The sequence below is a fragment of the Platalea leucorodia genome (assembly GCF_965183815.1).
Source record: "Platalea leucorodia genome assembly, chromosome: 9".
NCBI lineage: Eukaryota > Metazoa > Chordata > Aves > Pelecaniformes > Threskiornithidae > Platalea > Platalea leucorodia.
Genome location: NC_138831.1, coordinates 28,017,768 through 28,031,563, shown reverse-complemented (window position 1 = coordinate 28,031,563; position 13,796 = coordinate 28,017,768).

Here is a 13,796-nt window from a genome sequence, read left to right as displayed (position 1 = left end):
CCGTAGAACCCTCCCAGCAATTTCAATGCAACTGTACCTTGAAAAGCCTCACCAAGAAAGCTCAAGAGGTTGCGTTTCGTGTTCACAAAAAGAGAGACAGTAATGTAGATGCAGGCACAAAGTTGATCTGTGTTGCAGGCATAGCTGAGGGGTAAGCGGGATGTTCTGGGCTTGGTGGTAACTGTTGTATAGTCCCATAGTTTGGCCAACACATTGAACTGCAACAGGGCGGTCCCATGTGAGCAGGCTCAGTCCCACACTGGGCTTTCTGCACAAAGCCTTTTCTTCAATTAGTTTCTCCAATTAAACTTAATAGTAAAATGTTTGTATCAAACACAGATACCCCAGAAATCCTAACAGTCTGCCCTTTCGCTTCATCCTTACTCACTCAAGAAGGATCTGTTGGGGAAGCAGAGCTTGTGTCCATATGTTACAATAGCCTTTGTTTATAACAAACTCTATTTTTTTTTTCCTACAGGAGGAACAAGCAGTCAATACGACCAGGTTTGAAGGTAATGCAGGAAAGAAGAGGTGAGCAGATGAAATTGCACTGCATGCAAATTATCTCATATAGCTAGGAGAGTCATTTATGAGAATGAATGACTATTTCCAGGCTTCAAACAAGGATTAAGTGCAATGTAGCCCCAAAACGAGGTGTAGGATTTTTGCTTTCTGTGCAAATGCATTGATAATCCTAAAGTGAATCTGATACTTCTGGTATCATCCAGTGGCTGGAGAGTTTTCATAGCTAAAATGCTAAAACTGACATCACGTACAGAAGCTAATTTCAGTATTACAGTAAGAATAAAATAGATCAGCCCCACTGACTGTGCTATTTCTGCCCTGGCCCATACATACTTGAGCACCCGTCTCGTGCTTCTTGGCATGGAAATTATCTCAGGCACTTTCCCAGGTGCTCGCAGGACACTTGCTGATCCTCCCCCGGGTGCAGTGGAAAGGTGGTCAGGGACTGTGAGGCATCTAAGCAATTTAATCTGCAGTTGGGCCACACACTGGGCAGTTCCAGCCCGGGGCAGTGGCACATGTTGAGACTTTATCCTGCAGCCTGCGCTGAGGAGCATGGCCGGATTTTAAACTGTACCCAATCTGGGGTGGAGGCTTTTCTTCATAGCTAGGGTCAAGAGGATAGCTAGCAACCAAAGGATTTTTCTTCTTGCTTTCCAAACATTGCAAGTTCCTAGGAATCCCATGGATGAGGAAAAAAATCCTCTGTGTTTGTTCTCCACCCTGTCATAGTTTCTTTTTTTTTTTTTCCTGGAAAGTGTTAAAATCTTTTCACTCATTTGAAACTTAAAAACTCAGTGGATTTTTGTTTTCATAATTGTATGTTACTATTTTCTCTCTCAGCACAATAGTAGGAAAACGCAGCTGAACCTTTACACCAGAAAAGTTTATGTATGAATTCTGTTCATCACAGGATTAGTCCCCAAGTATTTGTTGTCACACCATTATATAAGTTCACGTACTAAAACAGACTGTTCGCTTTGCCAGGATAATCTCCATCATACCAGGAAATATTAAATTGCCATGCAACTAGTTCAGCTCACTTCATGCATCTCCCAGGAAAACCCACAACTTGACCGCGCAGCCACGCTCACACTGGGGGTAAAGCAGCCAAAGCTCGGTGCTTGACTCTGCATTCTGGGAAGTGGGCCAGCTCTGTGTCACGCTTTCACAACACCAGAATGGCTGCACAGTCCCACAGCAACACAGAATATGGTTCGGTTCATGCATTTGCATTAGGAACTGGTTTTCATCTATGTGGTGCCCCGATGTGTCTCCCCTGAGCTCCCTGGAGGTGTGTTCCAGGGTGCTCTGCTGTCTCTCACTCCCTGATTAGTCCTTCTGCCAAGCTCTCAGTCAAAGGAAAGATCAATGTCTCAGAAAAACTGCTAAATTTTCAGTTTGGTTTGGATTTTGGTAATGTAAACGTCTTGCCTTCACCTTTGTGTCTCACATTATTTTACACGTAAGGGCAGAGCCCCCCACATCTGCTCACTTACCCCACGTTTATGCAGCCAGGGGGGTCAATGTAGACAAGTCGCTGCAGCTGCAGCATATCTTGCTTTCTTCCTCACCCCTCTGTTTGTGCTGCCTGGCACATGCGTGCCTCTGCCTCCTGCATCACCTCTGTCTTGCATTTCCTTTGCCTCTTGATTTACCTCTGCCTTCTGCATCACCTCTGCCTTCTACATTGCCTCCCCCTCCTGCATCTCCTCTCCCTCCTGCATCTCCTCTCCCTCCTGCATTGTCTCTCATTTCTGCATTGCTTTTGGCTCCTGTATCGCCTTTAGTTTATGCATCATCTGCCCCACATGAGGTGGCATGGGCAGAGCCATTTCAGCTTGAGGCAGCCCATACTGGTGCCACATCGGACACAGTTCAATGCCCCTCTGTAGGCCTTACTGAGAAAAAGCTGGAGGAGAAGGCTGGTATTAAGCAGCAGTAATTACTCCCGTGGAGAGGTCACAGGCTTCAGCAACATCTCTCAGTGCTGCTGCTCCCAAGAAGCAGTTTTAGATGCATAATCTGTTTCCTAAAAGTTGATCTTTGCTTGCCAATGGCTTTCTCTCCCATCTTCTCCAGACCTTTGGTTTTTTATCCCTAGAGGGAAAAGGACCTTAGGAATTTATACACCATATCTTTCCTTCCTCTCTCACCTCATTTTGTCCTTAAATTCAAACCTGGCTTTAACCGAGACAACTGATGGTGTGTCCCATGTGTCCCGGAGGCTTTCATTGCATTGTAAGACTGAGCAGGCAGAACCGGTCTCCACTCTGCCTTTGATAATAAGTTGCCTTCACACTCGCATGTCCCTGGAAAAAGAGCTAGCTCCTGAACACAGAGTCAGGCTGTAACTGAGGAATTGCAGCCTGTACACTGACACGGGGACTGGAGTGCTGTCAGCAGCACATGCGACTGTCTGGGTCCCAGATCCTGTCTCCTTGGGAAGGGGCTGCAAAGCAGAGGTTTCTTAGGCTTTCACCCTGTTGGCAAATTTGGGCTACAAGTCAACAAAGTATGGGAGGGTTCTGGCTCCAAAAGGCACTAACTTTTAAATTGTTTTGTTTAACAATAGAAGCTATCTCATCTGATTACTTTCCCATAAAGATGATTGGGGTGTGGAGAAAGGAAAAAAAACCAACACTGTGTATCAGGACACAGCATCTCATAAGAGGTACAGGACGCTGAATACTTTTTGTTCAAACCAAGCTTTGGGAGAAAGATGAAGAAAGATAGGAAACTACAAGGGGCTGTGACAAACAGGCTTTTCAGGAAAAAAAAGATAACAATCATGAGATTTGTTATGGAGAAAATTCTTTTTGTGCCTTAAAAACACTAGGGATTGTGATGATAAGAAAGCACTGTACTAGCACAGTCCAGAGTAATCTAAAAATGAAGTTTTCCATAGTAGGCCTCCTTTGATCCCATTAACTGTGGACATTAGAGTATTTTCATGTTCTTTTTCATCCTGTTAGACATTCATTAGGCCCTCAGTTACGCTGTGCTGTCACTCAGGATGCTAAGTGATGGGCTGTGGTTGCTCTGATGTGTCACTGAAAGACATTTAAGTATAGGACAAACAAATGTTTCTGGCCTTCAAGAAACAATTTTCCAAAGGTTGAACTCATATTGACTCATACCAGTGCAGCAGAGAGATGTGCTAAGCGCTCTTATTGCAGCATACCTGGAAGCAGAAACATTTCCTGGGAGAGAAAATAGTGGAGAGGAGACAGGAATGAATAAGCAGCCTTACTGCATTGTGGATTAAAAAACCTCTTCCTATGAAAGGGCTGAGTAGGGCTTGTTAAAGCATTGATGAAGACAAAGAGTAAAATTATGATGGGGTAGACAAGGTAAAATTATAACCTACAGTTTTGAGGTAGGAAGGAAAAAAGCAATAAAGGAATTGGCCTGTGTGGGAGGCAGCAGGTTTCTCGTCTGCCCCTGGAGCATCTTGCCATGTCACATTGCTAGAGGTAATGTGCTGGGCTGAAGGGGGTTCTGGTGAACGTCCTTTCCATTCCTGTATCCCCTTTCCCCAGGGCGATGCTGCCCAAGCTGGACAGACTCCTTTCTGAGCATCAGCATGTTGCTCTCTAATGCCACTGCTATTGCCATCACCTACAAACCCCCAACTTTAAGGTGCTTTTCAAAGAAAGGGTTTGATCTTGTAGATCCCATGTTCAGGATCAGCACCTGCATATCATGCCCGAAACACGTTGCACTCAAAGCTTAGTGTCGTGGGTCTGGAGTAGATGGTGGTCTCTTTTCAGACCTAGGCTTCTGCATTTCTCTTCAGTGGCCACCAGCCTTCCCAGGGCAGAGAGCAGGAGTGATGCGTTGCTCTACAGACAGGCTTAGACCTTGACTATGGAGCCAGGCCCTGTAGAGTCAGGGCCAGCAGAGAAGGATGCATATCACACAAGTACTTCAGGAGGAGCTCCTGCACTTCTGCCAACTGCACAGGAACCTTATGTGTCTGAGATAGTCCTTTCGATCCAGCCACTTCAGTTGCCTGAAGGAAACCGCTGGAGTTTGCTGATGTGCTGGGGGTTTGCAACACGTTTCCTAATTTTCTGCTGGAGGTGTTGAGATGGGTTGACTGGGCTAATGTCAAAGGGAAGAGCATTAAATAGGCTCTTGCTTTGTCTCACTAAATGATAAGCATCCAGCACCTGAGGAACTTCAAAGCCTGATAGACACAGCATGCAGACCACTTAGAAGGATCGATCTTATGTTTTCCATAAATCTTCTCTTCTGCCCAAGATCCTTCCATTTTTCCTCCCAAATTGATTGTACTTTTCAGCATGCTTCCTGGTGTTCTCCACTGCATCCTCAGCGGGGCTGTCCCAAATCAGTGCCAAGACTGGACCCTCCAGATGAGACCTCACCTTTCATGCAAAGCTATTCAAGCAAGCTATTACATGCACAAAAGAGCTGAAGACACATGTGTATCCAAAATTCACTGAAATTTGAGCTCAGGCTGGGGCTGCTCCCTGCCCACACTGCTGCTGCAGGCTTATGGCTGCAGATCATCTTTCTTCTTCTTGTGATTTTGGTCACCAGGGTGGGTCCATGGTGTCTCCCTGGCTGCAGGAGAGGGAGGCTGTGGGCATCTGACTCAGTGCAGCCAACATCATGGGGAGTCCCATCAGTGATGACAATGTGATGGGTGACTGCAAACGGGCACCTGTGAGACTGCAGTGGGTCTCAGCAGTCTCGGGAGGGAATCCAGTGGCTCTGTTATGCCAGCAGTGCACTGGGAAAGATGATCCCAAAAGTGGAAATGTTATGTTAATAATTAAATTTCAGATTTTCTCTAATTAACACATGTGGCAGGGAGTATCTTTTGAAAGACATACAGAAAGTGACAAGATGAGAGTAACCCAGCAGCAGTGAGACTTTGGAGAACAGCATAGTGAATGAAGGTATCAATTTAGCAGTAGTGATAGTGGTCTAAGGTTATAACTTGGCAAGGGCTGTAGAGAGAGTGCGTAAATCTCATTAGACCAGCTGATACTGTTGGGGGGAAAAAAGACAAGCTCCCCTGTTGAACCTCCACTGCTTGTCCCATACCAACTTCATCTGGCACCTCTCCAGAAAAGACATTACACAAATGGCACTTATATTGGAAAAACAACTGTCCTCTGAAGTCTTTTCCCTCTTCTCCCTTCAAATGCTACCAAAGCGATCATCCAAACCAAACTTGCAGGGAGCAGCAGTTGCATAGAAGCACACCAAATCAGAGCACCACATGTGAATCTTGTCCTGCAGACATAGCCAAGATCACTGCCTGTCACGGTATGATCAAACTATGCTGTGTACATCCCACACTGTGAAATCCTCCAGCCTGGGAGGATTCAAATGGTCTCACTGAAACTAGGTGAGAAAACCAAACCTACTGTATGAATTTGCATAGCCAATGTGCATGAGAAACCCCCCATCAGCAATGGCAGTACTGTCCTCCTAAAGCAGCTGCTCTGTGCTATCTCTGACCTCTCAGGCATGATCCTCCAGGGAGACCTACAAAATAACTTCAATAGAGAGAATTACAACTTTTAGCAACAGGATTTACAATTCATATCTCCACCGAACACCAGGGATGCACCACCTTTCTCTGCCCGTGCCCTTTGCTAAACGCTTTTGCATGCAACAGGCAGTGACAACCACCTTCTCTTTTTCTCTCTCTCCGCTAGCTGTGAAAGATGTAATCCCAGTTGTCCTAGCTAATGTGCCCCTCTGCTCTCCAGGAACCATCTCTTGTTCTTCTCAAATTAATCTAGTAACACAATCAAGCAATGCTTAGAATTGTTCCCAAGATACCATTTCCCTCCCTCAGGTTCATAAAAGAATTTTTTAGGAAAAGTGTGAATTCCCATCCTACTACTCTGGCCAGCCCCCAGAGTATCTGCACACACGCCCATTCTCTGCCACCAACGGGATGAATGACCCAGGACAATGTGAAACTTCAGCCAGTGTGGGCAGGGAGGAGTGTCCTTGTGTTGGCCACATTTCTGTTTTTATCTTTTCCTCATCAAAAACAAGCTTCAGGAGCATGTGAAAAGGCAGAAGACTGCAGCTAAACAGAATTTCACAGCAATTTTTGCAGACTCCTAGAAGGACTTGGAGTGGAAGGACACGCTGGATGTCCCCAGGCCAACCTCCTGCTCGAAGCAAGGCTGTTCACAGACCTAGATCGACTTGCTCAGAGCCCCGTCAACTTGCTCAGAGCTTGCTCATGCCACTGTTAATGTGTCCTTTCAATATATAAATGGGGCTTATAAGAAAGATGGAGAAAGACTTCTTTACCAGGGTTTGTAGTGACAAGACAAGGGGCAATGGTTTTAAACTGAAAGAGGGTAGATTTAGACTGGATATAAGGAAGACATGTTTTACGATGCGGGTGGTGAGACATGGGAAGTTGTGGATGGCTCATCACTGGAAGTGTTCAAGGTCTGGTTGGACAGGGCTTTGAGCAACCTGATCAAGTGGAAGGTGTCCCTGCCCATGGCAGGGGGGATGGACTACATCTTTAAAAGGTCCCTTCCAACCCAAACATTCTATGATGCTGTGATTCTGATGCCTAGGATGTCTGTGACCCTAATGCTCATGACAGTGCCAGTTTAAAGAAATGTATTTATCAGCCCACATGGAGGCAGGGATGTGGGGGCCTCTCCAGTGACAACCAATTCTTTCCTGATGTTTCTGGTGTTAGAAATTATGACAGTCTATCTTGGTGCTTTGCTTTTCTCTGGAAAGCAAAGAGGTTATCATCAGGCCATCACAAGCCCTCTGCACAACACTGGGGCTGTTTTGGGATGCAAGGAATGACGTAGTAAAAATCAAGGGCCTAGGCAAAAAACCAATAACAACCAGAAATTAGAGGAAAACATGTTTTTGGAAGCACCTTCCCAAAAACACAGAGCAAGTGGAGCACAATGGTTATTTCTGTAGCTATATCTGGCTTGTGAACTATGCTTCTTACTCAGCCCATCACTTCTGTGCAGTGAAGGCCAGTCTAGACTGTAGGCTGCAAACAGGGACTGCGCCACACAACTTTCTGATCATGAGAACTGCGTGCGCTCATGCGTGCATACTGGCACAGGCTCACAGACAGATGCCTCGAAGAAAGGAAACCAGAAGACGGAGCCCCCAGGGGTGCACTGGTGCACACTAGTGCAGACGCTGCTGCACAGATGTGCCACAGAGGACCCATGTGTGCATGCTCCCCGATGTTCATACTGCACACTGCAGAAGAGCGCATACCCGCAAGTATCCAGACACAGACATCAAATCCTTGCCAGACTTCCAGAGCTCTCCACCACACCAGCTCTCCTCTAAACCTCTTATATGACAGCACAGATACCTTTATATTCCCCATGGAGTTTCCCCTCAAAAGCAGCCCAAGGACCCCACAAGTGAGCACCTGAAAAGATGCAGAGGCCTCAGATACCTGGAGGTAAAAGCAGTCATTAAAAAGGCATAAACAAAGGGCATCATGATTGTTTTGCCACGTCTCCAGACTTGAGAGGAGGCTGAAATAACCTTTACATAATCCCATTAGCATTTCCAGTGAAAACAACGGCATTTTAGGAGGCAAAACGATGTATTTTCTTATCATCCAGAAAGGTCAAAAGTATTTATCTGATTTAATATTTTATAATTGATATTAAGCAACACAGAAGAATAAGGCAGGCAGGTGGCAGATGGCTGCAGTGACATAGCAGAAGCTGCCCTCTACTTTTCCAGTAATGTATTGTCCAGCAAGCTGGGCAGGAGCCAGGTCTGGGAGAAACAGCCCTTTTCTATTGACGCTACAGAAAAGAGGACTTTCTGTCATGCTCTGTTGTGGCAAGGACCCCAGATGCAAAGGCAGGCTCCTCCATGCTCACAACGTTTCCACTTAACACTATTTCACCGTCACATCTCTGCAGGAGCTGACACTCTAACCGTTGCAATCCCAGGGGATGAAACATCCTCAGCCTGCCTGTCATCTTCTGTCCTTCCCCTGGTTGGGCAGGGTGCTGGCACAGCCCTAGCCAAACTGCTGCATCCTCCACAGTGGGAAGGGGTGAGAGAAAAAGAAAGCTGAGAAGAAACCACTGTGGACTGGGGAGGAAGAGTGAGAAAAAAGAAAAAAAGGAAGGGGGCTCAAAAATAGGTCATGATGCCCAGAAGGAACCACGGCAGTCAGCACACATGTGGACATGCATTGATGCTCCCCATGATGATGACTTTGCATCCAGAGTAGCAGCAGGTCAGGACCAGCACTCCTTCTCTGGGTCTATGAACTGCCCCATCTCTTGGTTCCCTGTGGTCAGGCAGAGACGAGCCGTTGGCTCAAGGGACTTGCAGTCCAGCATTACAGTGGGTGCCCCACTGGTGCACTGGATCTGTGACCATGCAACACTTGGTAAGTATCTCATATTTTTCATCTCTGGTAGGGAATGGAAATTAGGAGGTTATTCTTTGCTGAAACATTCTGGAAAGTCATAGCTGAAGTCTCTCACTTGTCTCTTCCATCTGTTTATTTTTACCACTTAATAACACGTCTGTCTCGTCAACTATTCCTGACACCATGGCAAGAAAATCCAACTCAGTGAAGACATCTTTATTAAAGAGACATTAGCTCTTTGTTACTGTGTGACACCACGTCAGTGCTTCTTGTGTGTATGAAGTCTGGTCTGTAATTTCAACGAGTGTCTTCCATCTCTTTGAGGAGGTGAAATGACCAATATATTTGAAATTGTTGATTATTATGCAAAAGGTTATCCAAACTGTGAATATAAGAAGCAACTTCAAGAACTTCAAGAAGTCTCATTTGTTTGGTGATACGCTTTTCTCTTCACTGCTACATGATGTCATGGACCTAATTTCAAATGCTTACAAACAATGGCAAAACAGTCATTGAAATAATCTTTGATAGAGGAGGGACCCCTGGGACCATATGAAGATGCTGTGCTATCAATAATTTCTCACCATTAATGAAGTCTTAGTCTGCAGGCTTCACCATGACACCAAACCTGCTTTTGTCTTTGCTTTCCAAAGAGGCATCCCAACTCTCTGCAGAGATCAACAGTGTTTATCTTATTTTTAATTTGAGCAATCTTGGGTTTATTGTCTTCACAATGGATGACTTCACTCACCCCTCTTATTTAAAACTATCCTCCTGGTTTCGTTACTGAACAATATGCTTGATGGGGAAGCCTGGAAGAACTGAATCTGAACCATCTTACATTTTCAAATGAACTGTTTTACCACCTTTCCCTTATTTTCTAGACTTGCCATAAGTTTTAGTGTTTAGAAGTTTTGGAACCAGCCGAGCTGAGCCAATGTCCTCATTTGCTTTTTGGACAGGGAGCAGGGATATTTCACTGAAAACACAGTCCTGCATCTCCCAGTTTCCTCGCTGTTCAGAATCACTCAGAACATGTATACTCTTTTGGGCATATATTCTGGTAGCAGAAGCACAGAAGCGTTGGTTGGAAGGGACCTAGTCCAACCTCCTGTTAGAAGCAGGATGATTGCCAACATTAAGAGAGAGGAGAGCACAGCCGTGGGTGTCTCCAAGTGCAAAGCATGATGGATAAAGGCCATCTGTGACACACCGCCTTCAATAGCACCACCTGGATTTAACGATTCAAGACCTCCGTACTAATCCTGAGTCTGGTATCTTCAATTACTGTCTTGTGTATGGTCCTGTTATGCCTATAGGAAGTAGACTGCCACTACCTGGTATTTCAGAAGCGATCCTCAGCTAATGACCTAGTGAGTGCATTTTAGAAAAAAAACAATTCCTCTATTGGATCAGTTCAAGAAATCATCCTATTCAATCCTTGTCTACAAGAAAGGTGCCATAACTGCTAAAGAACATGATAACTTGCACTTTGGGAAGCTCCCTCCTTCCCTGGGAAGGAATGGCCAGCTAATGCCTTCAGGATCTTTCCTGCCTATATGAGAAGCTACTTCCAAAAATTAGGGAAAGAGGACCAAAACAGCATTCTTGAGTCTTGCATTTTCCCTGTACATCCCTCTACATGTTCTACTATACTGCACGCATCCTTTCCATAAGGGGCCATCCAAGCCCAGACCAATTACGTTGCCTGTGTGTCAGGAGACTCTTGAGAGCCTGCTGTCCTGAGATAAAAGAAAGAAAATGCTCAAGGTTGCAAGGTTTCAAATGCTCCTATGGATGGAAAGGCCAGGAAACAGCATGAGATTGGCCCACAGCATAGAAAATTTCAGCTCATCAGTTTGGCAGCTATAAGCAACAGCAAACAGCATCTATAGTGGGAGATGTCAAGCAAGCGTATCTAGTAGACAGCACCACTAGTGCTGCCCTGCAATGCAAAGTAGGAAATGATCTGGCAGGTTCTGTAGTAGTTATTATGTAAAATCTCTATCAAGTGGAAAATAAAAAGGACCTACCAGTTTCTAAAGAGGAAATTCGAATTCACTCCTGTGTGAGGGTGAAGGATTTGTTCCAAAAAGCTGGAAAGAGATAAGTGAGCTGGTAAGTGAAACGGCTCAACATTCCTCCATATTGACTTTTTTCCCCAGAAACAAGTCTTTCAATGACATTATGCTTTAGCCATTGCCCCAGGTGTGCTGCCACACTGCTGCGCTGCAGACATTATGTGACGCCATCAAGGGCTTTTCCTAAGTTTGCTCAAGGAGAGGGGACACCTCTGGGATGCTCCTTTGGCCCCAACAGCACCCAGACCTGCACAGTAGGCAGTGTAACCCTGAGAAAGCAAATGATGAGCTGCTGCTTTTCATGGAGGAGGCATTTTCCGCCCTGTTGGGGCCACTTCACTAAAACCACACAGTATCCAGCTGTCTTATCTGCACAACACTTACCACTTTACAAGGTATGCTTATTCCCTTCACTTTATGCTGACAGCACACGTGCCACCCATTTTTCTGTAACCTACCCAGATTACAGCACAGCTTGCAAATCACCTCAGTCAGCTGGGCTAATCCAGCTATAAGCATGTCACCAACCACCTGAATATCACTGGTTTTTACCAGATAAGCTGCAGAACTCAATGGCTGGCTAATACGGCTGGGATTAGTTTGTTGTTTCTGTACTCACTAATATGACTATGGTGAGAAATGACCTAGGAGTCTGTGGAGGCATTTCTGTCCCCCTATTGCACACTCTAGATAGGTAAGGAAGAAAACATGACTATGCACTACAGAGGATGGAAATGTTCATAGGTACCCATCAGTGCTTCTCAAAGAAAACATAGCAGACCTGGGCGAAGGGAAAGCAGCTGTATTACCTACATCAATGCTTCTAAATGCCGAGTGGCTGTTTGTAGCCTCTGGCCACAGACTGGCCCAGAAACAGTGGGAAGCAGAGGGCAATGGCTGTGGTTATGAATGTGTAAGTGAAGGTATGGAGGCAGAGAGGGAATGTAAATTGGAGCTGATTTCTTGGTCAAACGTTGCCTGCAGTTGTGCATCTAATGAAGGAGTCCTGGCCTTAAATGGGTCCTGTAGTCCTTCTGGGAGAATCAAACTAAGTAGTGGACTGGTTTTCTTACTAAAGGTAGTATGAACACTAGACATAGGGAAGCCCACCTGTACTGCCCAGACATAGGATCTATAACCCTGCAAGAAATGCAATGGGATAGCATCAAATTTCTAGGGTTTTAAGTTTGGAGATAACACCTGCTACTTCAGAAAATGTATGAAAAGGCATGGAAATTTACTCAAAATCGATGGGGATGAAGGGACAACCTGAAATGACATAGCAAGATGGGTGGGATACACATTGTCAAGTGAGAATGGGAAGCAGTAAGAAGAATGGCTGCTTGCTGCAGGGTCAGTGCTGCAGCAGAGGGCAAGCCAGAGAGATGCAGCAGCAAAAGGTGAGGTCAGGTCACAGAGAGGTGGGGGAAAAGCAGAATTGTCCAGGAGGCAATGGATGGAAGGAGCAGCAATGACAAGAGAAATTAAGCGTCGAGTGGGCAGAGGCTGTTGGGACTACTCAGCCATGGGCATGCTGTGAGCAGAGTATGAAATGCTGGTCCCTTGCACGGGGATGGGTGCTCCTTCCTTCCTACCCTTCAGGTTGGCCACAGGGAGCTTATGGAGCCCAAGGATTACGGCTGCAGATTGGGAAGGATGGGGCCAAGAGAAGCACAGTAATCTTGGATGAGTTGTCCATCCTCCATGCTGGGGGACAGAAATACAGATTCAAGGGAAAATTTACTAGCACTAAACAGTTATGCCACCATGAGGGAGTTTGGATTTCACGTGTAAGGTGGGGGAATGAAAGCAGACACAGCTTCACCCTCTCCTACAATGAACCCAGTTGGTGGCAGGGCAGCATGCTGTCGTGGCCAAAGATCCAGGACGCAATCAAACTTCACCTTTGCAATTCAGCTTTGCTAGTGCTTGCACTCTCAGTTATAACACACTGTCGACTGAGGTGCATGGAAACATCATGGTAACCCTGGCCTTGGCTGCAGGGTCGCCTTGGAAGGAGCAGGAGAGCTGGTGACAGGGACAAGTCCTGTGGTTGGCACCAGGACAGAAGGCCTCCTAAGCCTGACCCAGCCACCTGAGGGCTACACTTTACAGTACTGATGGATAATTCACAATGAATCCTGACATCGTATCTACACATTTCACCTGGCATTATTTCATCCTATGTAGTGTCATTTGATCCACCTTGTAAATCCAAATTCAATATGCAGTTACCTAAAAAAAGAAACAGTCCTCACACAGAAGAGCCTAGAAGCTAGAGTTCAAAGCATAAAAAGCAGTAAGTCAATATTAAGTCACACCCTGGCAATTAGATGGAAAAATAAACAGTTAACTCAGAGCCACATGAAGCTTTATGCACTCAAAAACACCAATAGTGTTTTATTCAGAAAAAATGAACAGCCTCACTTGGAATGAGATTAACATTCACATGAGATGACATTTGCCATGATTATGTGAGCCAGAAACATATTTTGCCCCAACAGTATAGAAGGGTGTGTATAATCCTCATAGAGGCAATGAAACTCCCAGCTCCTCCCAAATGCCTGCACAGCCATTCCCACTGACCTGTCTTAAGTTTCTGCTGGTGTTGAGTTGATCTTTGGTTGTCCCTTCAATTAGTTTATTATTTTCTGGTTTAGCTTCTCTATCAGCCCATCTTATTTAAACTACACCCTGTAATTTTTTCTTTTTTTTGAGCTTTACATTTTTTCCTAGCAGACTTTCTAGACTTCAGCCAGATGGGGCCTCTCTTCTTTCCCTTGGCTTTACTCACT